Here is a 24,701-nt window from a genome sequence, read left to right on the forward strand (position 1 = left end):
TGCAAACAGATTGGTAAGGCTTGAAAATGAGCACCTAAACAATGGCTCTTGCCCATCTGCTCTCAAATGATCTCATAGTTAGGGGCTTTATTGACCCACAGAAGTGGTGATGTAGTTCATGTTTATCCAGAGAGAATGAAGAGAGGTTTTACAGAGGACAGACTAAAAACCTGTTTCAGCCATCATGAACATGAATTGATACTTCACAGTAAAAAGTAAGATTTTAAGCAAGACCGAAACACTTTAGGTGTGAAGAGATTCAAGTCACACAGCATAGAAACAATACTTAAACCCATTTTGTAGATTAGACTGCTTGAAAGCTAGCTTCAGATGTAAAGAGAAACCCGCATTTCTTCATACTAGAAGACAAAAAAAGACAGAGAAAAATCTGAGAGGTGACCTCACACAAACCAGGAGGAATGAAGGATTCAGGACAGGGGTAAATTCTAACAAGTCAAGGAATATGGAGTTCTGCTTCAGCAACTTCATTAGGAACAGGATATTAAAAGGCTGGCTTCAGGTGAATTATTCTTATTAATTCTTCAGCTAACCAACAAAAGAAGTACCTGAATCTTATCTAATATATAAACCCAAAGAAAATGTATATTAATGAAAACTGACCTCCAACTCCCAACACTGAAGTACAGTATTTTAGGATTGTGCTCAGTTCCTATACCTTCCTGGTGTTGCTTGCAAAATTCACTTCAAGTAATCATGCTCTAGAAACAGGGTCATGAAATTAGATTCTAAAGGACAGAGCAGCACTCACTGAACACTTTTTGGGTATTAGAGCAGGACACAGCAATGAGAACGTCCCTACAAAAGCCAGTAGTTTCCCCTCAGTTATGAAAAATTGTTTTCTTGGGTGGGTTTTTTGCTTGTTTTTTTTTTGTACAAGAACACATGGGATATGGGTATGTTACCTAAATATGGAGCTGCATATTTCAGTTGGCTTATTTTTTTCTTGGTTCAGCCATTAAAAAAGCTATTTTTCATATTTGCATCTAAAGAGCATCTAACATACATGAATACACAGATTTCATCTCAGTTTCAACTGTTCTCTCAACAGCTACAAATCTGTTCTGATTTTTAAGAAGCTACATAACATGACTATTTTAGAGACAAATAAAATAACTACTAATGCACATCTGTGGAAATTACTTCCAAGCTGGCATCAGACTTTCATTGAGCTATGCTGAAGGCCAGAAAAAGCTGCACACGTTATACAGATCAAATGTGCAACATTCAAGAGCTAGTTTATTATTTACACTGCTCTCACATAGCTGTTATTTAATTTTTTTTCTTTCATTTTCAAGTGTTTTCTGTTGGTTCAGAAATGTTTTCTTTCTGGTTGCAGTCTCTTTTTAAGGCATAGCGACAAGTAATAGAAGCAGGCAGGAAGTAGGGGTTGCTGCTCTCCAGAGGATGATTAAGCAAGTCAGCACAAATTCCCCCAAGTTCCCACAAACAGGCTCTTATGTAACAACATATGTTTTCAAAGATATTTTCTCTGAGCAGTAGAGAGTCTTCATGGGAAAAATATAAGCTAGCTTTATAATAAACACTGTGGATCATGAAATAACTATAAAGTAAATAGAACTATAAATGAAGTAAATTATTAGCTATTGAAAATCCCACAGCAACCGATTCTCCTTCACATTTCTCAAAATTAATATTGGTCAACAAAGCATCCAGGTGCTGCAATCCCTTGCTTACACAAACAAAACATATTATGTGTTCCTTGGAACATCACCCGTAATGCAAAAAAAAAAAATTCTTAACATTTACCTTGCATTGGACCATCCCAATATATACTCTCTTTTAGATTATTTGGTGCAGCTGTGGACTGGTTAAAACCATTCAGCACTGCATACTTTTCATTCTTTAAAAAAGCACACACTAAGATTTCTTTTTGTCCTTTAATTTTTAAGAAAATTGACACATTTTATTACAAGAATTTTAAGCATATAGGAGTGCTTATTTACCTTCATGTGAGAAAAATATTTGACCACCTAAATTAGATATGAGGACAGACTACTAGATAGTCTGATTTTTCTACCAATAAATAAAAATTTGGAGATGCAAATATCAAAAAAGTTAACAAACAACACAGCACAACAGATTATGTTTTCAAGTTATTTATGATTTCCCTGCCAAATTACAAAGATTTAATGTTGCAAAGGTAGAAAAGCCAGGTCAACCAAAAATAGCAAAGTTAACTGTGGTCTCTCAAAGCAGAATTTCAAGCTGTGCTGCAGCAGAACATCTATGCTCTCAAAGTCTGCTACCAGTAAGTGTGACTCCTATAAACCATACTGTGCATTTTATTTTCACACTATGTGGACAAAAGCTTAGCATTCACTGTATTAAACACATTGCCCAGATGTACAAAATCACACGTATTTTATCCTGCAATTCTTACAATGTATAAGTTAAATTTTGACATGAAAAGAATATCTAATCACAAAAGGACTGGATGCTCTTAACATTTTATCTGACATGGATTTTTAAAGCTTTTTTTCCACCTGTTGACCCAAGACATGGCAGAGCCAGACAACACAGGGGCACGCCCAAACAAAGCAGTTGTTTTTGCCTTTGCAAAAGCTACATGGCCCCAATGGAGAAGTTCACCTAATCTCACCTTTCTCACAATGGCACTGAAGTAAAAAAATAGTTGAAATCTGATGATCTTCTCACAGCCATATGCTACATTTTCGCAATAGTCAAGTATTTTGAAGAAATATACTTCTAATAATTTACTACTCCTGTTTAACTGGTGTTTCATTGCATTGGTGCACATCTCTTCCTGCGTGGTTATGAGTGGGAATTCACTGCGTGGTACCTAGAAACTGAACTAGAAGTGATGTAACAGATCATTTTTCTGGTCAAACAGGATCATTCCTTCTATTCTATTCTATTCTATTCTATTCTATTCTATTCTATTCTATTCTATTCTATTCTATTCTAGTCTATTCACCAATGAGCTGTTAAAGGACTCAGGTGATAAAGACATTTTGCCACTTTCTTCTTCCACAGCTTGTTGATCTTACTGCTTGAAAGTGATACCAAAAGTAATTCTTCAAGCACCATGTTTCATTTTCAGCGCTTCTTCCTACACATAAGTGTTATTTTTACTCCTCAACCAATTATTCAGTACCAAACAACGCCTAAAACAGATGAGGATTATCAAAATAGACATTAAAAGGTACTATAATTTATCAATTTCACTCTAAAAAAATTGAGCAAAATAAAAAATAGCAAATGTTTGAGTAAATAGACCAGAAGCCAACAATTGCTGCATCACACTGTTTTGAGTATGATTTTGATCTCAGTTAAGTCCAAGAAAGTTACACAATGAAACTCTTAAATGATAAATGGAGTGAACAACATGCAATTTTGTTGATTTGGCTGACTCCCAATCATAAGAAGATTCCACAAAGGCAAGAATTTTATCTCCAAAGCATGTATTAAAAAGTGCTGCATTCTAACAGTTTTCAAAAATTAAAAAGTAAAAGAAAACAAGATTTGAACTCGTTTAGAGAGGAAAACTGAGAAGACAACTGCTCCTGATGTAAAAACAAAGCTTCAAAGATACATATAAAAAAGAGAAAAAGACAAAAGAATGCCAAGTCTTGGGACAATAAGTCTAAAGGTATGATAAGAGAGACTACTTATTTAATTCAGTTGTGCACAAGTATGTTGTGCCTGCTTAATATAAATATTTTCCGAGAAGTGTAATTGCAAAAGGATCATAAAATAGATAATCCAAGATATTTTCCCATCATCTCTTAGACTGGTTTAGTACAGCCCCAAGTACATAATTCAGAATAAAAATTCAAATTAAAAGAAAAAAAATTTTTTTTTTCCTCTTAAGGCTTATGAGGCAATCCAGAGCTGAAAATCTATGCCTTTCAGGTCACATGAGCCTCTGAGGACAACAGATGGAAGCACTGTAGTTAACAGAAGCATCAGGAGCATTTCTGCTCTTTGGTCAGGAAGTGCAGACCTGCCAAAAACAGGGGTCAGGAACAGAGAACTGACACCTTGTGCAAATGCTTCCCATGCTATGAGAATCCTGATTCTCAGGACACTTGAGCTCCCTGGTTAGACTTAAATAACTTGAAAAAGTGTCCTTTTTTTCCCCCCTAGATTTTGGAAAAGCCATGCATGGCAAAGCAGGCCTTAGGCCAGCTTCCAGACTAAAAATAATTTGGTTTTGCATTTTAAAAAGAAAACCTGCAGCTAAATGGGAGCAGGGAAGATGGGCTCAGGCCGTTTACAAATCCACCCCAGCTGATAGATGCTCTTTGGACAAAAGAAATTTCTGCTTATGTGTTAAAGGGCTATGTAATGGACATGGAAGCAAAGGGGAGCCTTCCTGCCAACTCCACCTAAGTGCTGCATCAAACCAAACAGTCAAATGATTCAATGACTGTTCCCAAAATTTCACAACTTATATTGGCACCAATGCACTTTTGCAGTTTTGTGTATCCAAAGGCAGGGTCTGGGTAAATCCACAGTTTTTGCTTCTAAGCCTGTACACTAGCTATTAACAGATCTTTGCAAGGATGTGGTGGCTCATTTAAGGGGTAGTTGAAGCAGTTTAGGTGGTGAATTCTGGTTTTAAAATTGGCTACTATAATAATATTAGTTAAGAACCATATAGCTGCCTAGGAACTTTAGGTGCTTTTGGCACTAAGCATCAGCAAAAGGAAGATGCTGAAATTTGTCTTATCAGATTAGGCTGACTGATGAATGAAGCAGCAGAGAGACCCCAAGTAAATGTATCTTATGTTGCCTCAGGTATCCTTCTCATTCAAATCCTCCCATATAAGGAAAGGACAAAGTTTTTTAAAAAGCCACTCAACAGCCCTGATATCCTTTATTTTCACATAGTCCAGTTAAGAAAACAGTTCCCAAAGTCACTGGAATGCAAAATTACAGACCACTGGCAGAAAAAAATAGTCTTAAAAAAATGGACAAGTGCACAGCCTCCAGTAAGCTGTCTTCACTACTTAAGGTTCTAGTAATATGAAGACCTGAGACAGATTTAGTGGAAAACAACACCACTGAAGCCTTAACTCTGAAATGGAAGTAATTATTAGCCTAAAAACACTCAGTGTCCGAGAACAGCTGGGTCTTCAGTTCTGCTCTTCTGTGGAGTGTGTACATCTCATCACCATGACTTAACATATTTTCTTCTGGAATTGTTGCCTTGGCTAATTTAGTGGGCAGAGATCCAATTCACAGTTCTTTTGGTTTACATTTTAGTCAAAGTGTAATTTTGAAAATGCCCATCAAAAGGAAAGATGCAATACACTTCACTGTATGTTGCTTTACAGCCTATTTTAGTGACTACAGCAAGTCACTTGTTTCAGGATATTCATCTGAGAACAGAAGGAAGTACCACTGAAATGCTATATTTGACTCAGTTTGAGGTTACTGTTTTGTTTGAGTTTTTTTCACTATTAGCAGAGGATTGGGCATTTATCCTGGTCTTAGTATCACTTAACTTACCAGATCACCTATAACATTTTCAAGGTCAGAAACTGCTGCTTTGAGACTAAATCTATAAAGAACATGCTAAGAAATGCTGCATGCTATTGCATTTACACCAAATTCTCTGCTTCATTTGTGCAAACCACACAGGGTTAGGTAGGATCAAATCCTGTAGCCCTCAGACTCCATTTGTTTCAAGACAGTTTATGTTTAGTATTTCAGCCAAACAACTGTGGCTTGTTTTTAAATGTATTTACAACTATCACTTCCAGGCAGGTAAGTGTTAAAAGCAATGAGAAAACAATAGGAGGTTAAAGTATGCAATGGAATAAGAATGTTTAGCATGTCCTGACACTCCAACTTCTCCCCCTCCACCGTTCAGGCATCTAATTGTTTGCTTTTCCTCCTACATACAATAATGAAGTGAACTACAATCAAAGTGTGATGACAAATGGTCCCAGGGTTTGCATTCTTTGGAATATATTGGCATTTGTAAACCAAAAAAAGAAAGATAGATGTAATCAACCACCCTCTTACAAGAGAACGATCTGGGAGATTATGTTGGCAAAATCTTCAAACCACATTAAGCACTGATTTGAAAGTATGTTTGAAAGGAAGAAAGCAATGCCTCTAATACCAGTTTATTTGTATAACAACAACTAGAAACTGAACTTGCTAGACATATTTTGAAAGATGGAAACAATTAAAATGCATTAGTGATCTAAACAGACACTGTATTTTAAAAGAAAATAACTTTAAACAATCAAGGTTACACATATCCACATTTTGTTGACTAATCTTCACCTTCTCTTTGATCTCCTAATATTTAGTACTTGTATTACATGGAAACATTGCATCTCTGCTTACAAAAATTCACAAGAGTTGTCTGTACATACGTTTGCCTGCAGAAAAAGAATGATACAGTATCATGAGAAAAGCCCCATCAGCTGCAGGATGGCAATTTTTCTGCCTCCAGCATTAAAAACCTGGATCCTTCCATTAAAGAAACCAAATGGAGTGGCCAGGTTGCACCATATCATCAATGTAGCCATTAAATAGTCAGTTCCTATCACTAGTAAATAGAAATGGACAAAGTACACTTGGAAGAGGACACATTATTCACATCATCCTCTTTTCCCTTCTAGGCAAGATACTACAAAAGGATTTAGTATGGGAGAAGGCTTAGCAAGGAAAAGAATAATCAAGTATTATTTTAAATAGCTTTAAATATTTAATATTTAAGCTAAAATAAGCCTTAAATTAGAGGTTAACATAACCTGCATTTTTTGCAGTCATGTTTGAAATGCAGTACTTCAGATCTCTGGACACTGACAACCCCTCCTTAAAAACAAGATAAAGTCATTCCAAAACCCAAACATGAACTGTTAAAAACAGAGATGTCTTCAGACACCCACTTTTGACCTGCTGCAGTCTTACCATGCCATCACAGATACATTGAAACTTCAGAAAATATTGTCATAACTTCATAACATGAATCTCCTTCTCCTTCTTTTGCATGCTTTGATGAGCATCAAAATTGTTGGCATTTATAAGCATCACCATTAGCACACAATGCAACACACGGTTCATGCCCACAAGATACTACTTCTGTCTTGTGAAAGCATTCTTGCTGTTGCTCTTAGTCTTGATGGTTTTATGTGCAGCAGAAACATAGCTATAGAGAAGAATGATACAGAGTTGGAGATTTCTTGATTGATTTTTGATCTCTTTGTTTTATGTGAGGCATGGTTCCAATCATTAACTTTGATGGAAAATTACTTTTAATTACATATATAAATGTTTTAAGACGTCGATTAATACTTTAAAAACCCAAACATACAAAACCAACGGTTTAATCAGCGCATATCAATCACTACTTTATAGACTCCAGAAAAAAAGAATCTATGTATTAGAATTTTCAAACCAGGTACAATAGAAGTAATGCTTTCCTAGTAGCAGAGTACTTGCATTTTAGGAACAAAATGGTGGTAATTAGCCCATGAAACAGCTTAATCATTCATTAAAGGTTGAATGGTAAAACACTAAAGAAAAAGAATGATAAGCTTAGTAACTCTAAAAACCACCATTGATACAGCGAGTGTCAAAGTGAAAGAGAGAAAATTTATATTAGATATTAGGAAGAGAGTGAGAGTGGTGAGGCACTGGAACAGGTTGTCCAGAGAAGTTGTGGCTGTCCCATCACTGGAAGCATTCGAGGCCTGTTTGAATGGGGGTCTCAGCAACCCAGTCTAGTGCAAGGTGTCCTGGCCTGTGGCAGGGGTATTGGAATTGCTGGTCTTTAAGGTCCCTTCCAACCCAAACCCTCCTATGATTCTTCAACTTCAAACACACACAAGTAATATTGTCATAATACATCCTGTAATATTTACATTGTAATACTGGTCTGGAGCCAGTTTTCAGGAAACCCCTGCTTCAGAGGAAGAGAAAATAAATTAGTGAAATAGGAATTCGACAGGTAACCGTCCTGATTTGAGAATCAGGACTACAAAATGTGAATGTCCCCTTTTAAATATTCATTTAAGGAACAAATGCCAGACAGCTCTACAGTTGTGAATACAATCTCTGGCATTAGAAAAAAAAAAAGATAGTATACACCGAACACAAATGTATTGGCCCCTCTTCGAACCCTGTTTCACATATTTTTGTGACAGCTATTCAAACACCTTAAGTATCAGAGATGTGACTTGTAGGATAAAATAAGTAAGTTCTGGCAGTAACATATTTGTATCTATTCAGGATTTAATAGGTGCTCAAATTTACTCAGTTGCTGCTGAATTCTGCTAATAACTGTGTGAGCCACTAGGATGTGTATTAACAGATGCACATTCTCGTTCAGAGTTAAGAAGTGTAGACAGAAACCATCCAAGTGTAAAAGTATTACGGGAGAGGGAAGGAAAACTTAAGGAGGAAAACTACAAGATTAAAAGTAAAAGCATGTCAGAATAACACAGCTATGTAATCTTCAAGGTTCTATTAGCAAAAGATTTAAGCAGCATTTGCTTATATAGCTAACATTATAATACAAAACCGAAAAGCTAAGCTGCAAGTAGTCGGTGGCAGTCAGACTTCAAACTGCAGCATGCAAGTAGATGCTGTGCAAGGTGATGGTATTGAGTGGGCACTGTGTCTACAGGTGCAGGAACACCAAGGCCAGCATCTGGCTGCTTTCCAAACACAAGGCTAAAGTTCCAGGTGTTCAGAGGCACTGCTCTGGCTCCATCAAGAACACATTTACACCACAGGTCTTTCAAACACAGAACTGAGGTTTTTTAAAGCCTGAAAATTTGTGCTCTGACACTCATTATATGAGTGACAATGTTTGAAATAATAGTTCATATGAGAGTTTATAATATTTTCATAGTTACTATGAAAGCCTGTGAACTCCAGACTATGAATGGCTCAAAAGCCAATTTTCTTCCATTTTAATCTAGAACTAACACAGGCAATATTCTATGTGAAAAAGTTATTTTTAATTTAAAAATTTTTTAATCAAGTGTTATAGAACAGAATTTTTCAACTAATACCATACTTTCCTGCAACAGTTACAGACTCATCTTTAACTACTTCCAGTAGCTTCTTAATTTCACTATTTTTTATCATAAGACATAATTATCTTCCTATTGAAAAGACCATACACTGCACATCCCCTGCATGGTTAGGCTTCTGTTTGAATACATGATCTCAGCAAAAACAGAACAGCTTGAGCATCCCAGTAAGAAATTTGCTTTTGTCTCCAAAAAAGACAGCAGAGAAGCACAACACTGCCATCTCCACCTTAAGTGCTGAAGTACATGTATCACACACATCATCTAGTGAAAAGATTATAAAACACAGCAAACAAGAACACCTGTAAAAGATTATAAACCTTTTGTGAGCAAATTAAGAGTACTACTGCCAGGCAGAAAAATTAATTTTACTCAACTAATGTAGTATACCAGTAAACCATCAAACTCAACAGTCACAAAGCCTAAAGGAGGCAGAGTAAGCAAGTTCTCAGCCTGTCTAGCCCCAGCCTGTGACATCAAGTGACTGGCATCAGAGAGAAGACATATCTGAAAGTGTCTTATGCCTTGTTATATCTGTCAGTGTTCTAGATGTGGTGGCTGTTCTAGCGATGGACTTACACACTGGGAAGCAGATGACAACTGACTCAACTGCCATAGATACAACCTGCTGGGGTTCTTCACCTCATATATATTAAAGAAGGAGCAAAAAAGGAGTAAAGTACAATATGAAGCCAGACCCTAACTCAGTTTAGTATACATTCAGTGGCAAACCAGTGTTACAATGAAGAGTTTATTAAGGTTCCTTACAAAAAAAAAAAAAAAAAAAAAAAAAAAAAAAAACAAAAAAAACCCGACCAAAAAGCAAGGAAAAGAAAAAAAAAAAAGACTGAAGCTTTCCTTTCCCCTTAATCCTCATACAAAGCTGAGCAAACTCCTTTTTCCTGCTGTGGATTATTTGAATACTCATCTTCCTTTAATGGTATTTGTTAAAGCTTCAGGTTACCTGAGAAGCAGGTCCTACAAGGGAAAATATGGGAGGTGACAAACAGCTTCATTAGCTACCACAATAGAGCAAGCAAATTAAGTTGCTGATGTGTGTTAAGCTTTGGGTGAAGTTCAGAAGCGGAAGGGCTCCTGGCACCCACTGCAGCCTGATCAAACAGGTGAGCAATCACCTGCTGCTACCAGAACCATTACCTTCTCTTCCACCACTGCCCGGGAATCCCTGCCAGCTCCCGCAGCTCAGGCAAATAAACTGACAGAAAACTATCCTATCAGAAGCAATTAAGTTTCTGTCACTTAAGCTCCTGGGATCAGTTCCCTAAAAGGTCAGCATCATTTCAAAGAGTTTGCTGACACAATAAGAACAGGCATAGATAAATAGCACCACCTCTCTTCTTCATAGGTCAATGAGGAGCATTGCAACACAAGACTATACTGTCAACTTAAGCGCACCCAGAATCTGGGCATCAGTGACACAAAAGCTACTGAGATGACAGCTATAAGTAAGGTGAGAAAAGCAATTTTGCAGGTAGCTTTTGGCTAAGGAAAGAAACAGGGCTCGTGAACTTCATCCCCACCAATAACACAAACTAATTGTAAAAGCAAATGATAAATGGAATATCTACAAAATATCAGACTGACAAGCACCCTATTAGGTGTTTTACTTTTGCAAATTGCCAGTATACAATCAGATAGCACACAAGACTAATCCAGCCAAGGAATGGTTTGGACAGGAAACTTCCAGAAAACAAGAAAATTCAACATGTAGAAAGTCCATGCTTAGTAAATAGGGAACTTTCTTCAAGAGATTGTCTAAAAAGCTAAGGAGTTTATTGCTTTAGGCATTAGAATGAGCAGAAGGAACTGAGTGAATATATTTACTGGTTACAAAAGGCATGGAAAAAGCTCAGGCCCCTCAACTATTTACCTAGTTTGTAGATGTGAAAAAAGGAATATTTTAACTGCATACACAAGGAGATAATTTCGAGGAGATCACCGATGACAAATATTTTCCCCCATCATCAGGTTAGATATCCTCAAGGTTCTGGCAAGAACACAGAGGAAAACAAAGCACACAATTGTATGGTCAGTGTATCCTGTCACTTAGATCCTGCTTGGCACAGATGATGTTTTAGAAAATTATCTCAATCACCTGATGTTCTATGTAAAAATATGGCCATCAAAGTTCTAGAAAAAGCCAGATTTGCTGAACAGAAGCAAAGCAAAATAAACTTTACTTCCATTAAATGGAAACAGACCTGGAAGGATGTTAGGACTTCAGACCACTGCCAACCTGTATCCTTCAAAAAAGAGTGAAAAACCCCAAATATGTGCTGGACACCAAAAAACTGAAGTAAAATTGTGCTCAACCCAGCCCCCGAAGACAGACTTCAGCCTCCAATTGGAAGCCAGCTGAAGATGACCAATATTTAGGGGATGCAAATCTCCTATATGCAAACAGAAAACATGAGAAATTGCAAGTCACAGGTACCATAGAAAGAATAAATTCTAAGGCAACCACTGACATGTCACATCACAGTTTGGAAGTCTCAACTGGAAAGAGAAGACAAAACAGCAACACTGTTAGTTAAGTATAAATAGGCTCAGACAGGAGACTCTTAGGTTTTAGCTCACATTGTACAATAAAATCAGGAGAGGTGGAGTCCATGAACTTGATGTCAGTGGAGAGTACCATTTGCACACCAATTAGAAATAAACTATTTCCACTATGCACCCCAGATCCTTTTGTAAAAGGCCAGTGAAGCCTGGCTCAAAACACAATGGTGTCAATTGACTTTACATACTTAACTTGGGGTAAGAGAAGTGAAACACTAAGAAGAATTTTGTTTGAGAAGTTCTAAAACTGAACAGGAAACATACATTGAGAGCACTGCAGTCATTAAAGGAGTGATGGGAAAAGATGCCAGTGGTACATCAGAGCAGCTCTCCTCCTTTCCTGCAGAAGTTTAAATTTGTTGGATACAAAACTGTTGTACAAGAGACTTGGGAGTTATGAGTTTTCCAGGAGATTTATGGAGGTCTTCTGTACATCATACAGCAGTTATTACCAAACACACTACATCTGATCCAGGAGTACTTGACAACAGGTTGCACATCTTAGAAGTACAAATTAAGGCTGCTAGATTTTTCAGCTATGAAAAACAGGCTACAGTCTGTTAAAGAAATACTTTTTTCCCCCACAGATATAAACAGAGAATGTAAACTATAACAGAAATATAATTAATTGGCTAACACAAAAGCCATTTCCTCCAGAAGTATGTCTTTTAAATGACAGCAAGTTTTCCAACATTTTATATACTAATGTCCAAACGCAGGTGGGGATATCAATACAAGTCTTGTGCAAGATTTCATAGAGACATAACCTCAGATTGTCTCAGATTTACAAATAACTTTAAAAAATGGAATTTTTATTAGAGTTAGATTCAACAACTTGGGTGAGGTGAGATTTGATAGCCAACTAGAAATCAGCCAAGGCACTACAATGTTTAGAAAGTTGTTGTCTGACTTCAACTGGACACTTCAGAGAGTTCAAACCCACAGCCGGGAAAACAATTTGGCAACAAGTCCTTTCCTTTATACCTCCAGCCACCCGGAGTTAGTAGTGAGCATGTTCACAGGCTGGACTTCACAGGATATCTGATACAGATCTAGGACAGCTCGGAAGAGATTCAGGGAGTGAAAAACTTCCATTGATTTCAGTGGAATTGGGATATTGATTAATCTCATGGTTCAGGTACCTACAGGTCCCCTAGAACTGAGGGATAACAATTCCTCCGAAAGTACACATGAAAAGTTAATGTATTAGATGCAGAAAGCAAAACAGTTAAAACCTTTATTTCACTTTTCAGAAGACCACCAGAGTCACTTAATATACGGTTACACTCTCTCATGTTTGATTTGTACCAATATGCAAAAAACAATTTCAAGATTCAAATACCTGGGAACAGAGCAAGAATGAACAAAACAAAACTGAAACCAAACAAGCAAAAAACCCCTCACATACTGCCCCCTCCACCAACAAAAACTCAAACTAACAAAATACCACAAAACCACAAAATGAAAAAAACCCCAAACTCTTGAAGAGAGAATTTGCTTGGTTCCTTGGTTTCTTGGGCTCAGCCACAGAAGATCCAAATTCTTTCCCTGGGCTCCAGTCACCTGGGTCTGTTCTGAATTGTTCAGTGAGCAAGAGGCACCCAGGTTTTGCTTACACAGAATGCAAGCAGTCCAAATCTTGCCCATAGTCAAAACTATTTATGCTACAAACTCGAATATTGCAATGTTTACAAAACAATTAGCAAACATATAAAATATGTTCAATTTGTACAAACAGTTCAATCATCATACAAAATGTAATGCAGTGATTTATTTCTCTCTCTGAATTTAATCTCTTAAACAGAATAGAGTTTGTAGTCTAAACAAAGACAAAGCAAGCTATCCCTAATTCCAGTTGCAGTAGGTAAGGTTTCAGCCCTATTGTCGAAAAGGAATTTGTAGAACATTGCCTCTCTCTAAGTTCTTCAGTTCTTCACAGGTTTTGCAATTAATGTTCTAGGTGCAATTACAGATTAATTAAAATGTAGGAAGCAGAGATTTAGATGTAAAAAAGACTTAGACTGAACAGAAAAGGCCCAGTTTAGGACTTAGCTGGTAATGATTGTGATACCATCTCTACTTGACAGCAGGTTTCCTCCCAAGGATGTTATACTTATTCAGCACACAGAATGCAAACAACTAAGTCTGAGTAACAGAGCAGTGTTTAGTCTTTAGGGTCCTTGCTAATTCCACAAAGGACTACAGGAAAGGAAAAAAAAAAAATAAAAAGAGCACATTAAGGAAGTTAAAACCATCTCGTCCTCCGTCCTCCCAAGGTTTCTTTTTTTTCCCTGTTTCTCTACAGGTTGCATAAAACTTTCATAGCATCCCAACAGAACTGTCTACTCTCCTTGCAGGTGTCTGACTTGAGGCACCAGAGAGGACTAATCACTCCCAAATGTCAGCACACCAACTGAAGTCTACACAGAAAATACTCAAGTAGCATAAGGTGATTCGTGCATAATCAAGGAAAAAAAATAGTCACATTTTTTATGTGTAAGTGATAATATATTACATAAGTTCATGAGCATTTAAGCAAAAAGCCATTATTTCTTCCATTCACTGAAAAACATATACGTTATGAAAAGGGAAAAGCCATTATGCAACAAAAGGTAAGACTATAGTACAGAAGCATAAAAGTTGTTGCATAAGGTACTTCAGTCCAGTTCCAAGTATTCACCCAAAAGTCTGCAAGACTAAGCAAGTGACAAGTCCAATTAACAGTGTTATGCATCAACTGATCAATATTCTTTCAATACTTTTAAAGAACATTTCTGAACTTAGAAAGCCTATGTGTAGACAAATCTTACCACAATACTGTAAAACTGCTTTATCTGCAAAATTTTCAACACTGTAAAACTGCTTTATCTGCAAAATTTTTACAATTTCATTCTATACTGCTCTTATCTTCACACCATCAGCTGACAAGTGACATTTTCAGAAGATGTTTAAGGGCTATCTCTTCCAATTTTAAGACCACTCTTTGCTTCTTGGTAGTCTTAAGAAGATACTTTTCCATTTATTTTCCAGAGTCATAATCTATATCCCAAATCTTAATTCAAGAAGAAAAGAAAAATAATTTCTGCTTACAGTAAATGGCATCACATAGGTACTACACATTCATTCATTAGGTTTTTATTAGATCCATGCTGTACAAAATAGTTACAGCCCATGGTTCTGTACATTCATCTAACAGCAGAAAGACAGAATGAAATCCCCTTTTCAGGAACAGGATGAGATCTCCTTTCGTTCACTTTGTGAAACATATTTTTATGCCATTGTTGACCCAACATCCACTCCTACATGAAAGACGAGGCTGCAAATACTGCAATTTCAGGTTTTCCCAGAAGAGGGCTACTCCAGTTCTAATCTAGCAGATTTCAATGAGATTACAGAAAAATCCTGCAGGCGCTGCCTAAATTTAACAAGGTCCACTCAGCATAAAATACTTGTCAGCTCTGCTGCCCACATCAGCCTTCCTAATCACAAATGAGAGAAAATAATAAAAAATGCTGTTCCACAGAAACAGCTCTCGAGATCTGGCCAGAGGTTATTTTGCAGATTGAGTGCTAACCATCTCAATAGTGTTTCTGTGCAACACAAAGTATCCATACATCTCTTAGTACAATATTTCAGTTACAGTTAAATATGGCAGTTCAGCAATTCAGTAACTTGCTTATTTAACTAAACACAATAAAAGCCAGTATATATAAACTTATGATTATGAAATATTGAGACTTTTGAAAATGTTGTTTACTATCACATATGAAGCCCTTATAGTCATCCACACTATTAGGTGCATTAGGTGCATCTTGAGAAGCTTTTACTTGTTCAAAACCGGAAAGTAGTAAGAACATTTGCAACTGTTATGCCCTATGATGCAGTCTTCAACTGGTGCTACATTTTAAGGTCTGCCATCTTTACCAAGTTTTGGGGCAGCTATAAATGGGGCCTGGTAAATTTGGTTTTGAAATCAATGAACTTTTAAAGAAATCTGTTTCCCATTTAGCTCTGCAACAAGACACAATATTTTCATTTGTAAACATGCTGTTTTATAATCAAACATTTTCTGCTTTTGACAGTTGCCTGAAATAAAATCTACTGAACTCTAATAACTTACTTTAAAAATAAAGCAGTACCTTTTCAACATAAATCTTTCAATACTTTCTGCACTGCTCCACAATCTAACATATATGGAAAGATTTTAAGGAAAATTTAATTGAGTGTCCAAATATAACTTTACTTTAAACATTAGGTCATCCAAACATCTGTCTCCAATATATCCCTAGGGATTTAAATCAAAAGTCTGCTAAACATGTACAATCATTTTGAAAATAAATAACAGAACAAATTTAGTCTTGATTATGATTATCATGCTTTTTAAAAGGAAACATTTATTCTAATAAGAAAAGTCTGAACTAATTTAAACTTTATGGACATTAACTTAGAAGAGTTTCATACTCTAAATAAGACATTTCTTTTCATTTAGTCTAGTCTCTAATAACATTAATGGGTTTATATCTGCAGAAAGCCTACATGTTTTCTTCCTCCCTTTAGAAATGCCTAATCAATAAGCTTTATTTCTCACCATATTAAAAAGTGAAATTTTTCAGAAAGGAGAAAAATTTGCTAAAAATCAACAGAAAAGATTTGTTTTCTTTTTGTCATCTGGGATGGCCATCACCATATTTCACAGTAAGGAAGGATATGCCAGTCAAAGCATATTGATACTTATGTAGTATATACTTATTTTCTTCACTGCTTAGAAAAAAACATACTAAGGACTGTTTTAAGCAAGGACTGTCTCATTACCCAGTCAGCATTACAGTTGTGCCTTGTAAAATTTTTACTAAGGGGTATAATAAATGACTGACAGCCATGTTCCCCCTGCTTGATGCAACAGTCCCAATCCCCTTCAGAATCCTAATCCCGTTTAGGAGAGGAGAATTAAACATTTGTCTTAAAAGTCCCATTGCTTTGGCTCTGCAATAGCCAGAAACTTGAAGATGAATGAAGAGCAGGACTTTGAAGATTCTCAAAGCTCTCATATTCTTCCAGGAGTCTTTTACTCACAATATTGCCCATTCCTCTACACATCTCCTCTTTTTGATGATGCACTGATCCCAGGATGAACTAGTATAGCAACCCAGAGACAACAGAATATACCAAGAGTATGATGACAGAAGCACCTAAAATGGGCACCAAACACAATGTTTTGAACGTTCAGCACGAACAAAGCAAGAACTCTTGCTTTTCACACTATTATGCAATTCTCACAAAATAAGGGTGCACACACAAGATTGTGCTGCCACTGGTCAGCATCAATAGTAAGGCAATGTCTTGGAAAATAAATTTTTCTAAAAACCTATAAGCACCCTGACCCATTGCTTTCTACTTCTTGCCATGGGGTAATGTTGTGCACATGTGTACACCAGCCCACGCAAGGCAGCATTGCAAACCTGCCTATGGAGAACATACATGTAACCAACCTAAACACCCTCAGTGCACCACAAATCTCAAGCATTCATAACTTCATGGCTCAGATCCAAAAATTCATCTAAAGATCAGGAGCAGCATCTTTACTGTTTGGTCCTTAAAACATCTACAGTTCATCATTTCAAGCTTTAATGCCAAAACACTGAGGATAAGATTTGGTTTTAAACTGAAATTATAGTCAAACTTTCAAATTCAGAAATTCATCACGTAGCTCTATAAGCTGGAAGAGACATCAAATATCATAGAATCCATAATGAAGAATTAAATTTTGTTTCTGTCTCTCTGATTATGGCAGTTAGAACCTTTTTTTTTTTCTTTCACCATGCCCTTCATGTTTTACTGAGTTCAGTATGTTATCTGGAGCCAGCCAAGAAAACAAAGTTGAGTGATATTTGCTACACATTCAAAATATGTACTAATTTTGAAAATCAACCATCTAACTAAATATTAAGGAAAAAATGTTAGTAATAGAAAAACAAGTAAACCTTAATCTGTTGCAAAGCCATTCAGAATTGGCTCTAAGAGGAAGTGGAATAAATAATACAAAGAATTTTCTGAAACTGCAAGGGCTACTAAGACTCTCATTTGCTTTTGGGAGTGTTGCTGTTTGGGGGCACCAGCCACATATCTGCACACTTCAGTATAATAAAAACAGTAAAAAGTCCAGGAAACTAGGATAACACACTGAACTGGGAAATGATTCATTGACTAAAGACTAAAAGATGACCCATAAACTGTGCTTCCTGACAAAAATTGATGGATTGAAAATGATCCAGAGGGAAAACAAAAGCAGCTGTTAACAGTGTAGTTCGGTGATTGAAAAGATCTAAAGATCTAAAGGCCAATTGCTCCTGCATTTCCTTCCCCACTGTATGGGTGGGACTTCTCAACAACATTCAGACTCTGAAAACCATCAGAAAACCACCACTGCAGACAACTGAACCATTAATAACCTGTTTCAGATGTTGATGCAATGATATCTAATTGTAATGATTCCTCAGGAGAAGACATGCTGCAGAAAAAATGGCAGACACTTATCCTGTAACTACTCTACTTTCAACACACCCCAAACAGTTGACCTGTAGTACAGATTTTCTGCAGAGAAAATACTATTTTAAGATGACTGATATTTAATATTTTCTTGCACAAATAATAATTAGACATCAGAAAGTTTAATATTATAAAAACCAATATTGATTTACTTTACCCAACAACAGGACCAGTGCTGGTTTCCACAGGCAGAAAATATCAATTCATCTCCTCCCAGGGGAAAAAATTTAATTGTATGTTTTCAAGTCCAGTTGAAGAAGAGCCCATTTAAGGCCTTTATAATCAAGAGTGAGATACTTGAAAATACTTAGAGGCATCCCTATTATCCATTAATTGCAATACTGATTTTCAAAACTTCCAGGTTCTAGGAGTCACATCACTCTCTGAAAAAAGCTTTTTTTCCCTTGTCTTTAGTCTTTTTAGCTCTTTTCGTTCACACTAACCCAAATCATAATACTTAAACCAGTCTGGAAAGGTCAGTATAGTCATTTTTCAGAGAGAATTTCAATCTCGTGACAGACGAGTTCCTCCAGTCTCAGGAGTATGATTTGGAGTGTTCTCCCACACTGCTAGCTTGAAATGGAAAAGTAGCAAGCATAAAGAAAGAATGTTTACATGTATAAGGACATCCAAGGTAATGTCATGGAAACTAAGCTACAGTTACAGGAAAATTTGTAATATCGTCATTTAACAGGCAAAATTGCCAGATATTATGCACAGAAATAATCAGAATTAGTTTTAATTTTTCTCTTCTAGAACACTGCCACAGAAAACACATCTACTGCTATCAAAAGTCATGCTTTGTTGCTGTATGTTAGAATTTTATTCTTACTAATAAATTTTTGTTATAACAATTTAACATGGATTTGAATATGTACATCAGTCACAAAGCACAACTGATGAAACAATAAACAGTAATGAAGCTGTAACACACAGAAGCTATAACAGCTCCAGAATTGCCTCTGCAGACAAAGCATTTTTGCCTACAAATTTTACAAGAGGCATGTTCCAGTATTATTTTGACTACCTACATGCTTTTACATGTATAATTATTCCACAATATTATTTAACCTTAAAATCTGACAACGAAATTTTATAGCTTATTTTGAAGTGTGCATGTTTAAGCTTTTATGCTTTGCTGTACGTCTCATGCCTGCAAATACTTGAAGGAAGTTAACAGAGGCTTACAGCAGTGTGTAACACAGCAATCTTTGGTAATGGATTGGCATTGAGAGCTTGATGACATTTCTGCAATATTGCATAAAATCTCTGCTAAAATTAAAATAATCAAGACTCAAATTTCTCACTGTGGAAATCAGTAGCTATTTGCATATTGATTATACTTGGACACGAATATATCCCAAGCTTTTTATTTATATATCGAATCTTAGCATTACAACCATCTATTGACCTCTACCAGTGATACATCACCATACATCACCACTTACAATTTTTGTAGTCAATTCAATGACAGTCAAATTCAGTGGCATTGGTTGTGCAGTACACATATGAAATCAGCACTTATTGATCATTATTTATTTGACATCTTTAAGCTTTTATTTCGCATATTATCATTCAAAATGACATATGTTTATCTTCTTATCTGCAACAGCTTCATCATACATTTTTATCGCTCTGCCACACGCAGGAAAAATGCACATTAGCATCTTATTGTGGTATTGCACTGCCATCTTGTGGGCAGTACATCGAATGCGTGCAAATCACTTCATTACTCCCTTTTCTGGGTGAGAAGTTGGTCGTTTTAACAGGTTTGGTTATGGTGGAGAGTGGGAGATAAGGGGTGAGGTTTTTGGAGAAAAGAACTTGTTACTCTAAAAACAATAGAAAGTGGATACCGTTTCTGAAAACCCTCAGGCTTACCATATATACAAAATCTGCCTTCTTACACCCATGGAGGATTCTGTGCACAAAATGTTTTGTCCCCATTGGCTAACATGCCAGACTAAATAAAGCTCAGCCAAATTCTCAATTTTCCCAGTGTATCCTATCTGCAACAAAGACTCACTTGGAATTCTGAGATTGCTGCAGGATTCTAAAACCTTAAGTGAGTACCAGAGCAAGTCTGACATTTAATCCCCAAGTTCAACAAGCAGTTTGGTATGAGCCGTATCTGAGTCCACAGATCAAAAAATTCTTCTTCTCAGGGTCCCAGTTTCTACAGAAAGTACTAAGCATACTACAGGCATCATAACATGTTAGAAATTATTAAAATTCTTAGTTTATTTCTGTCACTGTTACATAAACGTGTTAATTTTACTTCATATCTTAACCCCTATATAAAAGTTACTGCATTTAAAAAAAATAAAAATCTCCAGACACGGCTTGAAATACATTTAAGAGCTCCAAATGGCTGTTCATAGTTGCTAATACACTGCAATGACTCAATCAAACAAGATCAGCTCACCCTAAACACTCCCTGGACAGAGACAGAGAGTTGAGGTCCATGGCTCTGTGTCTAAGTGGAGGCCAGTGATGTGTGGCATCCCTCAGATCCCTCAGGGCTCTGTCTTGGCACCAGTGCTCTTCAGTGGCTTCGTCACAGACACAGACAGTGAGACCCCAGCACACATGCAGATGACATGGAACTAATTTTCCTGCTGTTTCAAGTGCTTTCTGTACATCATGCTCCCTCTCCCATTCACAGGAACTAAATAACCTAAGGTGTTTCATAGACTATGCTGGCTAAATACCTTGTCATGATTTTTCTCTGCCTAACTCCTCTTGCAACAGGAAGACCAAACACTGGTTTTAATACCGTATTTGCATTTGACAATCTTAGTTTGACAAGTGGCTTTCCTTCTTACAGATCTGGTTCAAAGAAGTTGCTGCTATCCAGGTTAATCAACATTGTCTACTCCTGAAATAAAACACCTCTCAAGAGAAAAGGTCTGGACTTTGAAAGCAGCTTAAGAGAATTCGACTCCCAAATCCTATTAGGTTTCAATGCAGCTGGAAACTTAACACCTTAAAAAAGAAAAATTTTTAAAAATATATTTAAAAAATTGAAGCTGAGAAGCACAGAGAAGAAGAAACCCTGCTGTTTAATGAAAATACGAAGAACGGGGGGAAAAAAGATCAGCCTGAATTTTCCCTACGAAGTAATTATTCTATTTTAAAGCTCATTTTGCTCTGACTTTTCCATATTCATTTTACAGTAATTAATTTTGCAGTTCATGTTCATTTATTAAATGGAATTTGGCAAAGAGACATTGAATTTTCAGCAAAAAAGTACTTAAAGACTGGTCAAATATTACAAATCTGAAAAACATGTCATCTTTGTATTTATCATGTACTAAATATATGAAATAAGTTCTTCAACATTTTAACTCAAAATTTAAAATGTTTATAGGTTATTTGTACATGTATGGAAGAAAGAGAGGTGATCAGACAACTAAAAAATAAGTAAAATAATAATAATAAATAAACTAAATCTTATTTATGTTACCTGTGGTTTTAGCTAATTGTTTCCATCGGCAGTCTTTTGTTATTAAAAAACATGAACACACCTATATCAAGTAGAAGCATCCTAAAACCTTCAGGGTAACTATATCCAGCCACCTGCCTTCACTGTGCCAAGGGTATCTGTGCAATTGTTTATGACATTTGCACTTCATTCAAACCGACTCAACACTCTGTTACAAGGATGTCTTGCAAATTAATCTGGGTATCACATAACATACTTTGCACTATTCAGTGCCTCTCTATGAGGAAAGAAATATCCATTGACTTTGTATGCAACGCTATTATTTTAATTTCTGCCTTTTCCATACAGGCAGGCAAAACAAGGATTTTTTTTTTATCTTTGTGTTTTAGACAAACAATTCTTCTTGTGACTTGAAGCCTGCATTGACTGAGTTTCTCAAATAACCTTTTGAAGAATTGCTATAAATCTAAGGAAGTCAGAGGCTCCCAAGTTGTTCTTTTCACAGTGATCCTTACAGTTTAAAGCTGATTTTCTGTTTAATTTTTTGCTATAAATTCCACACATGCCTTAGCTTACTAATTAACCACTAGAGAAAAGGAGTATGCCTGCAGTTCCCTGTACTAGAAGGGCCTGAACTCACTAACGAAGTGTCCCAATTACGTTTCAGTCGAAGTCCTTTTCCTCACTATTGTCATACACCCAGGCAAACAAACAAAACCAAGTATTTTGAATTATGCTATTAACCTTCACTGAGGAATCTGAAAGATGGGAGCAAGCAATGCTAGCAGAAGAAACATAAGCCAAGACTAAGACTTGGTTCATATGTAAAATTTCATTCACTCTCAGGAAGCAGAGCTTTCCATTTCGCATGAAGTCAGATTACAAGCCACATGAAAGCAGACGCACCCCTTGCCACAAACAAAGTATGCATGACATCTGTCATGCTTGACTTTTACAGTTCAATTACAGCAGAGAGCTGTTCAAGTTTAACTTAGCCATGCCTCTGACAGCCAACGGTATGCTTATATATTTTCTCTTAAAACACTGAATACTTTCCTTTCTCCTCCTTCCAGCATGCCAGTATCTTTCATTTTATCAGTCCGGTAGACTTGGGGTCATGCTTGATTTCTTTCCTTCTTTCTCTTCCCCCGTCTTTATTAAGTCCATGAACAAGTCCTGGCATCTTCCATGAAGCGTCAAAAAATCCCTTTCTTCCTGTTCTGCCAACTTAGGCTTATCTCCAAGAATTTTCCACTCAACCTAGCAGAATTATTTCTTATCAGATCTTTTTGCATCAGACATACAGATACTAAATAACCTCTCAATTTACTTATGCAGGCAATATTTCTGACCCTTCAATTACACCTATTGAGCTGTGCCATTCATTCTCAAACATCTCAGAACTTTCCTACCATTGCTTTGACAGAGTCCAACTTACAGTATCTTCCTTAGACAACAGCTTAACTAAGAATAATTTATGTTTGCTTGGCGTTTTTTTGTTTGGTTTGGGTAGGTTTTTTTATTTGTTTGTTTGGGGTTTTTTTGGTTGGTTGATTTTGTTTCTTTCTAAATACCAAGCTGTGGTACAGACAGCGAACTCACCCTAGGATGTCTGTGGCATTCACTTGAGGCCAGGAAACAGAACGAAACACCTGCAAGAGTCCTATGTCCTTTTGCAGAGACAGCCAAAAGCAATATAGGGTGGTCAAAGTAACATTGGGAAACTAAGGTCAGGAAACAAACTCAATCATTTTCTCCTTGCTTCCACCTTTTCCACGTTGGATCTACACTTGCCTAAGAAAATTAACCTTTAGACTGAAAACCTCAAAACTCCAGCCTTCATCTTCTACTTTCTCTATAAATTAGCAGGAAAAAACACCACTGAGTTCTAAGTATCTGTCAAGCAAGTTTTCAGCCATTTTCAGCCATTTCCCTCTCATGTACCTTAGAGCTCCCATTTGAAGCACACATCTAAAAATGCCCTGGTACAATTTCAGTGTTGTTCAGACTTAGACGAAAATCATTACTGGTTTATTTCAAAACCAATGAATAGAAATTTCTGCACAAATTTAAGGCTAGTGACACAGCTAAGGAACTTGCCTGCCTGACAGTAGATTAAGCAAAAGGTTGCAAGCATCTTTAACATTATGCCTCTGGACTAGATACAACAGGCCTCTCACATTATACTTTTTTTTATAAAGTGTTGTGTGCAGATCAGTTGTCTCCTTGAAAATTCTTTCACCCTAATACTGATGCCAACCAGATTACCAAATATTTTTCATTTATCTAAATGACAGTTTTCTTTCTGTTGTGTTAGGCAATCTGTTTTTCTACAACGAGAGCCTCTACAAAAACAGGCTCCTGCCAGAGGATGGTAACAGTGCACTAGATCAATCTGAATCACTAAGGCACAGGCCAACTGCTACGGGCAGATAAATCTGTCATCTTGCAAAACACTTCAGTATCCCTTCGGGTATGAAGGGTTTTCAACAGTCTAGGACAGATTAAACCTTTCCATTCTCTCCTATAGAAGACGGGGGTGGTACCACGTAGAATCCAAAAAACCTTTAGAATTTTGAAGGCTGCAGAAAAGCTTCATGAGCAGTCACACAATACACTGGAAGGGCTGGGACAACAGTCATACAGTACACTGGGACAGACTTCACTTCTGCTATGACATCTCTTGCTGTCAAAGGAGAATGCTGAAAACAAAGGGCATACAGAGTCACTAACATGAAAAGAAAGTGCTCAAACGTGTAATGGTGGCAGAAATGCATAGAAATGGATTTAGAGGTACCAGGGGAATTACAGGGAATGGAAGACCAGCTCACATGTAGTGTCACGGTCACACAGGTCTCAATCACAAGAGAATTTTTCTTGCACACATTGCACTGAAGCATTACGTAAGACACAGCAACACTACCATGTAGCTCTTCTCTTTCACGTAAAACATAATAAGACATACAGCATTTAGACCTCAGAAGAGGCACTAAGGAACACTTAAAAATACACTACATAGTTGAAATATTAACAAGATTTACATATACAGACTGAAAGAACAGGAT

General features: G+C 36.7%; 1 protein-coding gene across 3 annotated transcripts in view; it reads right to left on the reverse strand.

Moving 5' to 3' along the window:
- The window catches only part of SLC25A21 (solute carrier family 25 member 21), a 228,455-nt gene that overhangs the window by 202,814 nt on the left and 940 nt on the right, over window positions 1-24,701 (reverse strand). The gene's annotated exons all lie outside the window — the stretch shown is intronic.

Source organism: Sturnus vulgaris, chromosome 6, assembly GCF_052056855.1.
Source record: "Sturnus vulgaris isolate bStuVul1 chromosome 6, bStuVul1.hap1, whole genome shotgun sequence".
Lineage (NCBI taxonomy): Eukaryota > Metazoa > Chordata > Aves > Passeriformes > Sturnidae > Sturnus > Sturnus vulgaris.